This window comes from Poecilia latipinna, unplaced genomic scaffold, assembly GCF_001443285.1.
Source record: "Poecilia latipinna isolate Pla-1442-1.1 unplaced genomic scaffold, P_latipinna-1.0 Scaffold2424, whole genome shotgun sequence".
Taxonomy (NCBI): Eukaryota; Metazoa; Chordata; class Actinopteri; order Cyprinodontiformes; family Poeciliidae; genus Poecilia; species Poecilia latipinna.
Genome location: NW_015115040.1, coordinates 180043 through 196378, shown reverse-complemented (window position 1 = coordinate 196378; position 16336 = coordinate 180043). Strand labels below are relative to the sequence as shown.

General features: G+C 38.5%; 1 long non-coding RNA gene across 1 annotated transcript; it reads right to left on the bottom strand.

Moving 5' to 3' along the window:
* Window positions 1-5744: 5744 nt before the first annotated feature.
* LOC106937730 (uncharacterized) lies at window positions 5745-10885 on the bottom strand. Its single transcript, XR_001422444.1, has 2 exons — window positions 5933-10885; window positions 5745-5842 (listed from the first exon to the last, which is right to left on the bottom strand). It is a non-coding gene; the product is annotated as an uncharacterized LOC106937730 (long non-coding RNA).
* Window positions 10886-16336: the final 5451 nt, after the last annotated feature.

Here is a 16336-nt window from a genome sequence, read left to right as displayed (position 1 = left end):
TCTGTGTGTGTGTGTGTGTGTGTGTGTGCGCGCGTGTGTATGGGTGTGTGTACCTTTTCTTTTGCAAATCTTTCAAATGACCAGCTTTCTATTCAGTTGTAATGAAAAGCGATATATCAAATCATGCTCGGTTTGTTTTCATCGGTGGCAAAAGTTCATTTTTGCTTTAAAAAAACAGACTGTTGAAACAGGCAGAGGCGACAGCATATTTAGGTCTCCAAACTCACAGAATTAAGTCGTGGCTGTTCTGCTCCCAGCGGAGCTTGGAGACCTATTGTAATTCTGCACTTTTTTCACAATTTGTTATTATTATTATTCTCCGGTAAAATGTCCAGAAGATGCTGGAAAAATTCAGATACTGCAGTCTGGTAGAAAATTCTTATCAATTCAGAAAATAAAAAATAAAAAATCAGATTCTGCAAAAGTTATGGTGAGATAAAGCAATGAAAATATGTTTTGGCTAATAACACTCAAACCATAACTTCCATCCTCGAAAACCACCTTAATTCTTGCATAACTCTGGGCCATGTGACACAGGCCACCCACATTTCCACTTCACTAGATTTTTTTCGGATTACTTCTCCTACATTATGAGCTGGATCGACACCAAAATTGGTCTATGACATCTATGGACTGAGCTGACCATATGGAAAAAAGTTGGAACACTTGAAAATATTTCAAGCAACGCAACACCAAACATTTTAGTACAGACTAGTCCAAAAGCTAACGAGCTAAGTTGAGTAAAACAAATGATCTGATTATTAGTCAGTCGACCAACAGTTAATGAGCATGTTTCTGATGACTGGTCAATTGACTTTATGCAGGTCAATAATGCAGCATCCAGCATGTCTGTGGGCAAAGTTACAGCAAGAGTCAAATCTTTATCAAAAGAAGCAGATAAAACGCTGCACCATTAGCTTAGCAGCAGTGAACCATGTTCAGAAATGATCTGAATGATTACAGAAGTCTTTTTGGTAACACTTTATTTGACGTGGTGTGCAGTAATGACACTTTTAATGCAAAGTTGCTCTAAAAGTTGCCATGAAAGGCCATTAAAAGAGACAACTTTGCATTAAAGTGTCATTATTTACAAAAAAGTGAATGTTGACACTTTTAATGGCCTTTTAATGCAACTTTGCATTAAAAGTGTCATTGTTTACCAAATGACACTTCATGACATCAGTCATAGACATTCATAAAGACTCCTTCATGTTCATGATAGGCGTTATGTCAGTCTTATGATCACCCCATCAAACAAAGTGTTATCATGGTTTTCACTTTTCTTTTTGTCCAAACATCATCCAGAGTGGAGAAGTTCTCCAGCTAAGCTCACTCTGACAGCACAGCTACAATGTTAGAGTGAAGCTTTCATTCAGCTTTCAAAAGGGCTGATAGACGATGTGACAGGAAATGACAATGTGCAGACAGATTTCTGCTGTGCGTGGGGATTACAGATAATGTGACTTTCCTGCCTTTCAGCAGTGATTACATCCACCATGTGAACTCAACTGTAGAGAACACATAATGGGAACGACACCAAGTCCTTCACCTCGTCCTGGTCCGGTGTTTCTCAGAGTGGATTTGTCCCCTGGGCTGGGAACATCTTGTGTCCCGCAGATAGTTGGTGGCAACTTTGATCCTGTTTACCTGCTGAGAGGCCTGTCCTTGTTCTGAGAATGAATGAAGACATTCTAGAACACTTTGAGAGTAACTTTACTTCACCGTTATTAGATGCAAACCCTGTTTGACTCAATGGTCCTGCTGCTGAGCTTGGAACATGTTGTGGAAATAAAAGTGCAAAGAGTAGATTCTAGAAAATATTCTTCAGAAAATAACGAACATTACAGAAGATTCTGAGCATCCTCTTCATAAAAGTGTTATACAACAACAGTGTGTTAAGTCAGAGGCTTCAGATCTGATCTAAAACAGACTTCCTGCCAACAGTGATCAGCATCGACAACAGCTGTTTAAAATCTTCAAAGAGATAAAGGAAAAAAAAAATAGCTGCCTCCTACACGGCTACCCAGCACACCCCCACCACCATCAAACTGACAGTCAACCGGGTCAAGAGGAGCATACTCTTCATATGCTCCTCTTGTTTTGACCCAACCAGCTCAAAACTGTAGCATAGTTGATTGACATAATTTTTTAGTCAATCAATCAAGTTTATTTCTATAGCACCCTTCAGCAACAAGGCAGTTCAGAATGCTTTACATCATGAACACATCATACAGTCACCAACCGTGAAACCAGCAACAGATACTGTATTTTGTCAAACCATTAAAATCATCAATACACATCAACTATTTTTCCAGTCTCCCAGTTATTATGAATCAAAGGCAGATCTGAACAGCTGTTAGGGAACTCAGTGTTTCCACTGTTTTTCAGTTTTCTGGAAGTTTGTTTCCAAATTTGCGGTGCATAGAAGGTGAATGCTGCTTCTCCTCGTTTGGTTCTGGTTCTGTGGATGCAGAGCAGAACCAGAACCAGAAGACCTGAGAGGTCTGGAAGGTTGATACAGCAACAGAAGGTCTTTAATGTAGTTTGTTGCTCATGTTTGCCAAATTAAACTAAAATATGAGGCTACAGATGGTAAAAAATGAAGAGCTGTTTGGAAGCCAAAAGAGCTGGCTGGTTTTTGGGAAGCTGAACCAAAAGCGCTGACTCTGAAGAGTACGCTTTTGTTTTTTGTCTCCATTGCAACATCTCTAAATCCAGCTGCAGCTTACTTCCTTCTGTCCAGATGTCAAAGATGAAAGTCTACTGGGAAATATCCTGATGCAGTGGTATATGTCAGAGTGTTACCATGGAGACTGAACAAAGACTGATCAAAAGTCATTTTGCTTCTTGTTGGAAGTGCAAAGTTCTCTGTTTCGTCGATATCCTCCAGAAAAAGAAATGTGTGCTTTTGTTTCATAGAATAATTTCATACACACTCCTGCTGGTGGATCATAGCCAAATCTAAAGTAGAACTTCAAAATGCCTGAAGAAGAAACATGAGCAAGAGACAAAAAAAGTAAGAACATGTTTGAAAACATTTAAATCAAAAGTTTAAATTTATATCCATAAAAAGACTCAATATGGACTAAAACCTGGATTTTATGTTATTTTCTGTCAGGCTTTCACTCTGGCTGTGTTTCCATTACAAATGTGTTCAAAACTTTGTCATTATCCCAATAATGTCCAAAAAACAAAATTGTGGGGTTTCCTTTAAATAAAAGAACAAAATTAAAATCACACTTGATTAAGTTTGTTCATGTGATAAGTCATTAAAAACATGCCATGTAATCATTATCTAACTACTTCCTGTCGTCTTCTTCTTCGTGGTTTGTGTCAGTGGCAACATCCGGCTGCTGATCATGTGACTCATGTGACACGATAGTTTTTGGTAAAATAAACTAATTTTGATATGACTGAAAAACCACCTTATTGGGGCGACTGTGGCTGTGTGGGTAGAGTAGTCGTCTTGCAATCAGAAGGTTGTAGGTTCAATTCCAGCTTCCTCCTGCCATGTGTCCTAGTGCAAGGCACTTAACCCCAAATTGCCTACGGATCAGTGTATAAATGTGCAAGTGGGTGAATGTGATTCTAGTGTTAAGTGCTTTGAGTGGTCAAAATGGCTGGAAAAGTGCTATACAAGTTCAGTCCATTTATTGAAAAACAAAATTTTTCTGAAATTGTTGTATTTCCATTAAGCAAATTGTACAGTTTTATAATCAATGGAAACTAAGCTGTCAAGGTCCAGTGGCAAAGCAAAAATATTCTGTTGTTTTTTGGAGCCAGTGGGATCCAGTGTTTACTGCATCAATGTGTGTCTGAACATCAGGAGCATCAAACTAACCTTCTGTTCGTGTTACTGTAAACGCTGCTTTAGTAAGGAGAGAAGAGCATGCAGACGGCCTCAGGGGAGTTTAATGAGGCTGTGCTTCACCCTCAGGAAATTATGAAGCAAAAAAATATATATTTTATTAATGTAGCATTAAAAATTGATAAATGTTCATTAGCTTCTCTGATAACTTTCATCCACTTTGTATGCAGTGAGTGGATTTCACTTCCTCCAAGAAGATGAATTAACGGTTTGATGCAACGAGGGCTTCATTTGCATTCACAGATGGCTGAATTAGGGCCAGCATTAAGAATCTGCAGAACAGGACAAAGGGATAATCAGAACCGGCCACTGAATGCTTGGTGAGGCATTCCTAAAGATCTATGCTCTGTTTTTGCAATTTACACAGTGGCGCAAAAAGGGGGTATGCAGCACATGCAACGCATAGGGGCGCAGCACCAGAGGGGGCGTCAAAACCCCGTCTGGAGGGGGCGGCGCGCCGATTCTGTTTTCCCATACACGTCAGCGCGCCTTACGCTCCTTCACCTCGCGCACGTTACGAGGTAAATGTAGCGAGTTTTACCTTTCACGTAACTTCGTCTTCGTCTGGGGGGGGGGATTTATGTTTTCACATCCACCTGAATAAAGTGTAGTTGGGCCACTGAATTTACATATAGGGGAGTGAGCAATAAACAGCTTTACATTTATTCAGCTATTCAAATGAAAGACTTCACCAATCAGAAAGCTTTGATCACAAAGACCACCTTCACCGCATCATAACTTGAAATTATGCCTGAAAATTGCACTGCAGCACTTTATAATTCCCTGCAGCTTTAGCTGCCGTTCCTGAAAATTGCATATTTTTAATGCAGGTTTTCAGAGAAAACCCTCTCAGGTTCTAATATTGGGCTTTTTGTGTGACTTTATATCTTTTCTATTATACAGATAATGAGGATCAGTGGGGAGGCTACGTTGGCTCTGCTGGTGACCCTTTGGCGACCCGCCTGCTCTGACTGTGAAACATGGATCAGAAACACAGTGGAGCGCTCTGTTCTAGTCCTAAGGTGAAAGTGATACACATGTTTGAATTGATCAAATATTCATACTTTGTTTTTTTTTGTCAGTCTAACAATCTGAAATATGCATGTGCTTCTCTAACGGGTTCCCCTAGCGGTTGTTTGGAGCCGACCTCAACATATAGCCATGAGCCAATCTCAACAGTTAGAGTGTGACCTTAGAAAGTATTTTTGCTTATTTATATAAAAGCAGCATTATTAAGATCATAATTACAGTGATTCCTTACTTAAGATATATTAAAGATGATCTATTATGCTTCCTTGAACAGGTCAGGAATGGTCTGCCAACTTCACAAAACATGTTTATTATATTTTTTGTGCAAAGTAATTGTTGGATAATGACATTTCACTCTGGTCATTTCTGTCTATTTCCAGCTCCTTTCAGTATGAGCTGTTTTATGGTTTCCTGTCTCTTTAAATCCAAATGAGCTGCTGCTGACCACACCCCCAAACTCACAATGTTTACACTCGCATGAGAAAACAGCTGCAAACAAATGCACAATTATACAACTGTACGTCTTTGAAAAGCATAAGTGGAGCCTCCTGCCAACAAGACTGCAGCAAGTGAATGTTGCGTAACAGGTCCCCTTTATTGATTACATATAAACAGAATTAGTATATAAATAGTTGTGATTATTTCAGTGATTTTGAAGTGAATATAAACTTTGTAATGTGTGATTATTACTGATGTAAATGAAGTATAACTGTTGCAATAGTTTTAAATTATAAACATAATTTATTGCTCTTCTTGATATTCAGAAAAAAAAAATCCATAATTTTTTTTTGCCATATGCTTCAACAAAAAACAGCAGCTTCACAAAATAAATGCAAGTTACTCAGAATGAATGTTGTTGCAGGTGTTTTTTATTCTTTTCTCAGACAGAAACAAAACACAAACTCGGCGCACAAAGGGAGGCTGGGCTTATGATTCCTGGGCGACCTGTGAAGAACACAACATGGCTGATCAACAGAATTATCAATGCTAGATGAGCAAAGCAGATCATTCAAGTCCCCCCACCACCCCTTCTACCTTGCAAGAACAAATCACACGTGCAAATCTTAATGGTCATATTAAAATCAGTCCTAAAGTCGTCGCTGTTGGGATCTCTTGCAGCAAATGTGACATCAGCCAGCAGTTCCTCAGCTGTTCGCTCCGAGTCCCGCTCCACAAAACAGTCCAGCTCTGTGTTCAAGTGATTCCAGACGTCAAAACTCAAAGAGGTCTGTTCAGAAAAAAGCACTTTGTATGACAACAGTCAAAGCTACATTTTGATCAGCACTGAAACTGACAGTGAATAAAATGACTTCTACTGTAAACAGATAGCAATAATATCCTAAACTGACCCACAACATCAGTGTATTTACCATTTATAGTTCTCTTAAAACCCTCATTATTTGAATACTGGCTTTAATATGTCTATTAACATGACATCTGAGAAAGAATAGTGCTACATAAGCTTAGGATTTTATGTATATATATATTTGTGTCTGCATGTTTTATGACTAAATTTTCAATACAGGAATCCACAACAATATTATTTTACAAAACCATGACAATTATGGTTCAGTCTTTGCCATATACACATTCTGAAAAACTTTAAAGGGGAGAGGTTTCAGTACAAATGACTTTTTTTCGTTTCTCTCTCTCAGCAGCGTTTGTGAGCCTAAAGCAAACGGGTGCTCCTCCCTGAGATGAACACTATTCAGATGTCCAAATGGGACTTTCCCAAACCTGCAGCACTGACAGCGTTTCACCAGCATTATTTACTTTGCTTTAAAGAGCAAAACAAATCCCCCCAGAGCAGAACACGTGGTAGACATCATAAGAAATATTTTTGCAAGAATTAAAAGGACTTAAAACGACCAAGTTCATCATTTATCTTGGTTTCGATACACCGATCTGATATTAATCATTACCAGGCTTTGGGTGTGAGCCGAATGAAAAATTAAACCAAAAAGTTAAAAGCAGAGTCCGTTACTGCCACCAAGGCTCCAAAACACCAGATTCTCATAAAATTTCATCTGACGGATAATTGTTCTGTGGTTTTAAGTCTATATAATAAGATAATACAGGAAATGCTCAATTCCTGTATTTCTCAGACAGATTTAATGCTGGTGTCAAATATCGGATTGTTATGTCTTTACTCTCTTTAACAAAAATCTCAGTGTCAACAGAGGCTTTAAAGGGGCAGTGTTATGTAATAGCAACTTTTGTGAGCTTTACATCATGTAATTGTTATTTTCTTGCGAGAACATACCTGGAGTGTTGCCTTTTTTCTTTCATGCATGTTTAATCTCCCGTGGCAACCATTAAGCTGTGCAAGACACCTGGGTGGACAAAGCTCCGCCTTTGAGATGAAGCTCCTCCTTCAAGCTTCCAAGGGATGTAGAGTGGGATTTGGGCAAGAGCGTTGGGCAAATTTTGAATGCATCAAATGAGGTGTTACGGCGTCCCCAAATGGTTGCCACGGGAGACTCGAAGATTTCTCAAACATGGATGAACCAGTCAAAGCAACACTCCATGTATGGTTCGATGAGAGAATGACATTAAAACATAATATAAAGCTAAAAAAAGTCAATATTTCATAATCCTCCACATTTAAATTAATATTTCAGTGCATCTCTTACTCCATTTGTTTTGGTCTATTAATCATTTTTCTCCTTTTTGCATTTCAAAGCTCTGCTTGCAACCAACAAAAATGGAGATGCTTTTTGTTTCTCTTTCCCGGTGTTAGGATTCTGATCGAGTGGTTAATATTCTCACTTTGTTCACCTTTATATGAAAGTTGTTGTAAATCTAGAATTTTCCCTCAAAACTCCAACATTTGTGGATCCTTCGTTTAGCAGATTGATCCTCCAACAAAAGCAGCAAAACAAAAGAACAGATGCTGGGATTTATAATCATACTAATCATCTTGCAAAAAACAGCTATTTTCGCTTAGCATAGTAAACAGACAGATACACTTTACAAAATAGTGAGAGTTCGAGCAGTGTTATTATTGCTATCAACCTATCTCAAGCTGCAAAAGGGTTTAGGGCTACGACAAGAAAGCACTGTATCCAGTAAAAGTTGTTCTGTGTGTGGAGAAAAAAAAAGTCAGTGGTGAAGCCGTATTTAATATTGAATGTATAATTAAAAATGTTCCATTTCTTTCAAGTAGAAGCAAACAAACCCTCATTTCCTCAGTTCAAAGCTCAGCATAAAGTATTTGATATTCTACTGAAAAAAGTAGAGCTTTGTCCATGCATGTTTTAGAAAAGCTGTTGAGCAAAAGATCCTCCCGGATGCTTTCTTTCAGACTGAAAGACGGAAAAGTAAACAAACTAACAGAGTTTCCAACAGAGCGTCGGAGCAGCCTGGTGATGCGGACAGAAGCCGAAGCTCTTCCTTTTGTTTTGATAGTGGAGATGGTCATGTGAAAGTTGCTCCAAATAATAGTAATAATAATAATAATAATAATAATAATAATAATAATAGTAATAAAAAAACACTTCTTTATAACTCTCCTTGGTCTGGGCAGCCAAAATACTCAGAGCGAGAAGAAAGAGAAAGAGAGAGAAAAGTAAAATAATACAAAAAAAAAAAAAAAAAAACTGAAATGATGATAAGGCGGCTGAATGAGCAGGACAGAGGCAGAGAAAGCAGGGCAAGCTGACCACAGCTTGTCTGACATCAATCCAGGAGTTGGTGTCTTCATCAGCGTCCCACGCTCACTGGACACATATCTGATTCTTCAGACTGTCGGGGAAAAACAGACAGAGACGAAGCCTCGTTAGCGTCACAGCGGCAGCAATGTGCCGCACAGAAACGGTTTGATACATTTGCAATTTGTAACATATATGTACACAAAAGCTTCCATTTAACTGATCATTGCAATATTTTAATGAGCAACAGATGCAATGCATTCTGGGAGACATGTTGATCTCTGTCCTCCTGGATCGTCTCTGCAGCTGCTGTATTTTACAGTAAAGCTCTGTGTATGTTTGAATCTGAGTGACTCAGATCTGATGACACCTGGACATTAGGTTTGCTGTAAATCTGCAATTTCTATTTTTTTTTCTTCCCTTGCAGAAAAAAAAAGTTTCTATGACAAACTTTGCTGTTATTTGCCTGATCATTAGTCTGAATTTTGCCAGTCTTTCCCACTTCTACTCAAAATATCTGTGTGACCCTAAATTAACCCTTTAGGGTCACACAATTGACCCTTTTTTTAATTAGTAAAAAAAAAAAGGAAAAATAATAATTGATTTTAAATGAATGTGGATTGGACTGATTTCTACATGATTGAATTTGAACTTGGTTCTGGTTGTCATGGATGGAATTTGCTAAACTGAAATGAAATAACCAATAAAAACAGCTTCTTTATTTCTGCTTTGTATCAACACAAATTCAAGACGTAAGACAATAACTGGAGATGCACTGATATGATATTAATACCTGTGTTGGTCCCGATATTGAAAAAAAAAATCTAAATCAGGTATCCATGACAATGTGTTGAATCGATATGGGCAGATCTATTGAGCCTGGTGCTTTATTATATATTTTACATTATATTTAGAATTCTTAATGGCACCTTGTGAACCATCTGAAAAGTTTGTAGCAATTTATTTTGACATGTTTGACCAAAGTAGTCAACCTATTGGTTTTGCCAGTTTCAGTTGATTTATTTTACACTGGCTGATCTTCTCCTAATTGCACTGAGGGAACAAATTCAAGTTGTTTTTATATGATTGACCAAGCTTGTGAAGTTGTTGGTGTATTTCAGTGTGCTTTATTGATACAGAGTTATCAAATAAATGTGTAATTCAGAACAGTTATGTGTAAAAACCAGAACCATTTTAATCAATGCAGCTGGTCTTCTGTTCGGATCGGTATCGTACTTAGAAGTGAAAAAGTGGATCAATGCTTTCCTAACAATAACCAGATCTTGATATTATTCATAAGCATTAATAAAACACTAAATAACCACTTTGGATGTAACGCATTAAAGCCGGAATTGACATGCGCAACTTCACATGTATGGAGAGGTTCTTCCAGGTTTTATGGGTTAAAGAATTCATATTACACTGGAAAAGCTTTTTCTTTTTTAAATGTTGGGAGTCTAAAAATCCTTGCTGCTGTTTGTTTTCTGCTCCATTAAACTGTCAGCTCTCAAATGTGCATCCTCCCCACGCCGACAGCAGAGCAGGCTTTTAGAGGTGCATGGGGGCGACACACACCTCACGTCCAGCCTCGAAGCACTTCAGGATTACACAGGTAAAAAAAAATGAAGCACATTTTAAATGAAGCACAATGTATCAAAAAAGTTTTAATTTATTGCATGAAAATTAGAAAATGACTAAACTTATTCTCACGGTGTAGATTACACAGTTGTTCAACTACCACTGGCCCAGAGCGACGATGCAACTTGACTGCCTCAGTCCCCCCGGCCTGCTCCTCCCCCTTAACTCTGCGACTTGTGCATTCTGGTGGGGTGTGACAAATTGTGTCAGCATATTATTCTGGTGAGGCGTTTTCATGCATAATTCATCCCGGAGCCTTCATTCTACACAGACGTCTTCAAATCCCTTTGAAGTTAATTCCCTCTTCTTGATAAATGGCCGCGCCCGTTCCAGCTGCTTTCCAGCTGATTGTCGATGTTGGAAAAGTCACCTGTCCTAAACAATTTTGCCGTACAGTGTGGGAGTGGAGAGAAGATTCACATTAAAGGATTCACTGTGCAAAAGCATTAAAACAAGGAGAACAAAAGAAAACAAGCTGTCCCACCCAACTTTACGGCTGCTCATAAACGACTGAGGAAACGTTCAGGTACTATAGAACATTTTTATTTTGAAAGATGATTTTTCATCAGGTGATTTTGGTGGTGGAGGAGCAGCATTATGAGTTTTCCAGGCAGACAGGATCATTTTATAGCACAATCAAGTAGCTATGTTACAGTCAGTTGATATAACAATGCTGCATACATCAAATATGACTTAAAAGGATTTTTGTCTTTGTAATGTAACATCTTGGAATTGGATCTCTGTCTCTTTAAAAACTGCTGCCCTTTTCTGAAACTCTGCCTTCAGAAAGTCATCACAGCATGGCTCCTCTATTAACCCTTTAAGAGTGTTTTAACCAGCATTTCACTGAGCAGTAGCTATTATAATTAGCTCTGTAGATGTTCATTTCCACTAGGTGTTTACTAATTGCTGCTGGCTAGTTTGAAGGAGCTGAGTTGGGGAGTCAAACTGCAGGACCGCTCTGTGAGATGGGAGTTCAGCAGCTTGGAAACTGCAGCTCTGAGGAGGAACTTCGTCCTTGAAGGCGGAGTTAGGTCCACCCAGGTGTTTTGTACAGCTGAATGGTTGACTAAAGGATTTCTCAAACATGCATGGAAGAATAAAGGCAATACTTCAAGTTTGTTTTTGATGAGGGAATAACATTAAAACATGATGATAATGTAAAAAAGGTCTATTTTACATATAATACTGCTTCTTTAAGCGTTTATTTGTTTTTTGGAGGTTCTTTCAAAAGCTGCAGCGGGACAGATTTGGCCCCCGGGCCTCAAATTTACCATGTATGACTTAAGGAATATATCCTGAAAATCTGAGCTTTATAGGACGAACCTTTGTGTTTTTATAGTTTGTTTTTTTCAAAATGTTGGTTTTATTCATAAGCCCCACCTACTTTCATCCATAATTACCAGATTCAATTTCATTTTCTACACCAGCTCTGCCCAGGTTTATCTCTTTAAACTGTACAGCCGTTAATTGCTCATGGGTGTGTGTGTGTGTGTGCATGTGTGCGCATGTGCGTGTGTGAGAGTGATACTGCTGATAATCACCACAGCTTGGGAAGGACAGAGAACACTGGAGGTAGTATGCAGACAGATTGTCATGATTTTTATTATTCTGCCTCACTTCCCTCAGTCATCAAGCCTCTAATTAATTTCCCGGTGCTCAGAAAGATCAGTCAGAAACACAGTTGACCATGGAGCAACCCACTGTCAACATCCAAGTGGGGTAAGTCCCTGTAAGTTCACCTCCTTTGTATCTTTTTTTTTTTTGCCTCTCATTCTCCTGGTGAACGTCTCCCTGAGGCCGGCTGCTAGATGAGGCAGCAGCTCTCATTCATTTCATTCTCTCTATTCTTCCCTGGAGGGCAATCAAATATTCACTTTGTTCTCTCTCCCTTCCAACTGGATATCATCTATCACCTGTGAACAGGGTCAGAACCCCCTCACAGGCCCGTCACAATAACAATTGTACTGCACGATAAATTGTTCCAAAAGTTATTGTGATAAACGATAATATTGTTATTTTGAGACCATTTTCAAGTCATATCATTGTAGTGGCGTAATAACACAAGAACACATTCTCAAAGATAAATAAATTATCTTTTCGATTAAAAATTATCATTCGATAAAAATGTCACAAAAGACTGAAGACTTTTGTCATCCAGGCAGAAAGGGACAAGAGAAAAATGATAACTCATGCAAATGGAAATTATTGAGCTTGTTTTAATTAATTATGCCGTCAATTGATTTGTTGCTTATTGCGACAGACCTGCCTGCGCATGCAGAGGACTGCAAATATAAATCCACAAATCTCTAAGCTGTCTGTGTGTGTGTGTGTGTGTGAGTGCGTGCGTGCTTGTTTATTCTGTGCTGACCTGTGATGGACCTGGGACCTGTCCAGGGTGTGCCCCACTCCATCACTACTACAGTTGGGCACCAGGCCCCTTATAAGGGCGTAGACAGGATTGATGGATATTATTCAGTGGTTTTTGGTTAATCTTTGTAACTGATTTTTTTTTTTTATTGAGGTTTCTGGATCTAATATTTCTGATCTGGTTTTTCTTTGCAACATTTTGTCACTTTTGTAAAGTTTTGTTAAATACTACTTCCTGTGGAGTTCACCAGCACAAATTACAGTTGTTTTCATAGACGAAAGGCCATACAATCCTTGAATGCATTTCACCGCAAAAACACAAAATCTCACCATGTATCTTAGTACACCTGAAATGAGACAAAGCTTGTCTTAAGTCAATATTTTTTTAATATTGATAAAAAAAAGTACTGGCAGATTATTTCATTTATAACATGCCTTTTTGCAGATTAAATTATTTGCCAGTGGAATCAGCTCCTTTTCATCAATTTTAAGGAATTATTTACTTAAAACAAGCTGAAAAGTTACTTGTAAGTTAGTTTCATCTTATTTCAGGTGTATTTGCACTAGAAACTAACCAAGTAACTTACTAGAACTAACTAGATACGATTTTTGTGTCTCTACAGTGTTTTTAATAGTTACGTTGTGAAGGAACATTTTTACATTTTGTGCCTAATATCACAAAGTCCTCTTTTTAAAACAATGATCACGTAACAATGTGGCGCATTATGCAATATGCGATCACTAACCAGTGCCTGGCTTCATCCTGATCAATATGCTTCTAATAAAAAAACGCTGTAGATCTTTACACATATACATTTTTGAAGCTTACTTAGTCAATAAACGTCAAACATTTTGGTAATTTATTTGCCTATTCATCTTCACTGTCCTGATCCCTGCTACATAGATCTTTCCACTTTATAGCCAACTCCCAGAAGATATCTAAGAGTTTGCTTTATTAAAATATGAATATAGCTACAGGCTAACTCCTCTGACAGGACATCTGTCTGTTGTAATAAACATTTACAGCACAGGAGACATATCTCACAGTATGAGACAAAATATAGTATAAAGAGACAAAAAAAAAAGAATTCTGAACACGGGATGGACGACTGCAGCTCTTAGGAAAGAGAAGAAACATCTTTGTGAACGGAAGGTTGTGGGTTCAACTCCAGCTTCATGTCAGTGCTGCCATGGGCTCCTCAAAACACAAGTTGTCTACCGATTTATGTAAGGTGTATTAATGTACACGTTTGTAAGTGTGGATAGGTGAATGTGGTGCTAGTGTACTGTGCTTTGAGCAATCCATATGACTGGAAAAGCTCTATATAAGTTCAGTCCATTTACTGTGAACTGTGTGGATGGGAATGGGCAGAAGAAAGTCTTTAACGTCAAACCTAACTCAGTTCAGTCTGAAGGAATGGGCCAAAATGTCAAACTTTTGTGAGAGACCTGTAGAGAGGAAACCCAAAACGTCTGAATTTTTATTTTGTATTTTTCAGTGGGCCTAATTCTCCTTCATAGAGACGAGCTGCTTATAGGTCTGCTAAACCACCATCATTGCTCCAGAACTTGATGTGTGTGTGTTCCCAGCTCTGCTCCTCCAGACTGAGCAGCTCTCTGGTAGCAGACGACATGTTCGCTGATCCACTGCTAAACTACATGACAAATGTTGTTTGGAGTCTGCCATGATGTAAATTACGGGGCAGTCGGTGAATGCGGTCAGCTGTCAATCACACAATACTAGTGCAGATAGCGCTACTACAAACACTGTGGCGGATCTGAACCAGGTGGAGGCGCTACAGCAGAGAAGCATTTGGATTTCCTCCCTTTGTCAGTAAAAATGCCTTATATGGAATTTTTACATGAAACCAGCAAAAATTGGATTTTTCATTTTGGGCCAGAGCGTTGGGCTGACTAACCAATCCTGCCATCTGTTTTACCACCGCATGGCTAAATATACCCCATAAGACAGCGTGTCTGAGTTCCATTGCCTTTTTAATTCAATATGATGGTGTGACTCAGTAGATGACATGCCTCCATGCAGGTTGCTGTGCTCTGACTCACGCTGTCCTCCGCTCCGCCAGGAGAACATGGTATCAATGTGAAATAGATGCAGGCAGGTTAAATCTGTCCCGTTGCGCTCTGACAGCTGCAGCAGCGTTCTCACTGCTTCCCCATGTCATGTGCAGCGGTTACCCAACCAGAGATACTACAGAGCTGCGCACTTTCTGCCCACTGCTTGTTGTTTCTGTTTACCTCTGAACATATCCAGCCTGCGCCTGTTACAGTCAGCCAGCTCAGAGGAATCAACATTTCAAAGCAACTCTATCTGGATCATGAACAATTGGTTTCTTTTTAAAAATCACTGAGTCTCGTTCAAGATTATTTTGGAATTTTGCCTAAATATTAACATGAACATGATTTTAACTAAATTAACACGCAGGTTTTAACAAGTGTCAAAGTAAAAACAGATATTTGCAACGCTGCAGTTTGTACTACAATTTGTACTACAGTTGATTTCGTTTTAATCAAGTCTTATTGGCTATTTTCAATTATTTCTTCAGCTTTCTTCATCTTTCGAAGTGGTCACTGCTAAAGTTAGAGCTCCTCATCTAATAATAAACCCCCGACGAGGTAGTTTGAAAATAGTTGTTTCCAGATAAACAAGACTGTCAACCAACTGTTATTCTTAATTAAGTCTTGAGCTAATCTAATTAGCTTAGAGCTAATTTGGCCCCAAACTAAATTCTTCACTACAAATCTTGGTTTTAAATAAACATACTCACAGCTCTTATATTGCATCTAAATAATTTGTCTGTTGTAACCCAATTACAATTGAAAGTTATTTTGACCTCATTCTAATTTCCTCAAAATGAAACTAGTTTTTAAACATGATATCATTGCATCATTTTATTGGTAACTGGATTTAGTCTTATTTATTCCTTACAGTAGTTTCTTAGTTTTCATTACTCTGTTGCTTTTATGCTGCAGTTTAGTTGAGAGTAACTAGCTTAGGTATTTCATTGAAATATTTTAGCTCTAAGGTTGGACATATTTTTGTTAATAAATTCTTACATTTGAGGTTAGCTGTCTGTATTTATCTCTGGGCAGAGATGTGTATGTTTGATTATCAACTAATTGGATTATCAATTAAATTGTGGAAAATGTTTATGAAATCCAACCAGTTAGGATTCATGTGGCAGCAGACATTCATTCAAAACTCTGAGCACTAACAATGTGGTGTGAGGGCATGAAAGTAAACCAGGGTGACCCTGGATAGAGATCCAATGACTGACAAAGTGCAGCTGACACCCGTGGCTAAACCATGGAGTCTGTTAAATGATTGTCACATCTCCTGATGCCAGGATTTCATTGGAGGGTAGCAGCTACAAAACAGCCAGCTGAGACAATTAAATCCTGGACATTCACACCTGCTGCCCTGGACCAGCTCAACGTCCCCCTGCAAAGTCCTCCTGCTGAAGCTGCTTAAGGCCAAGTGGCCACTGCAGAGGAAAATTAGCTAAGAGTAAAAACCAGGCTGATGTTTTCCGTGTGAATTTTACGGTGGTCGACAGCAAATGACAAAACCTGCTACAAAAACACAAGAATGATGCAAACTCCAAAACACACACACACAGAAAATAATAAAAAAAAAAAAAACAAGTGCAACAGAGAAATGCTGGAACCACAGGAAATAATAGAAACAAAATGGAAAATGCTAAAAAAAAAATAAAACAACAGCAATTTGATTGATCGCCAAATCAAAGGGGCCAGATTCAGA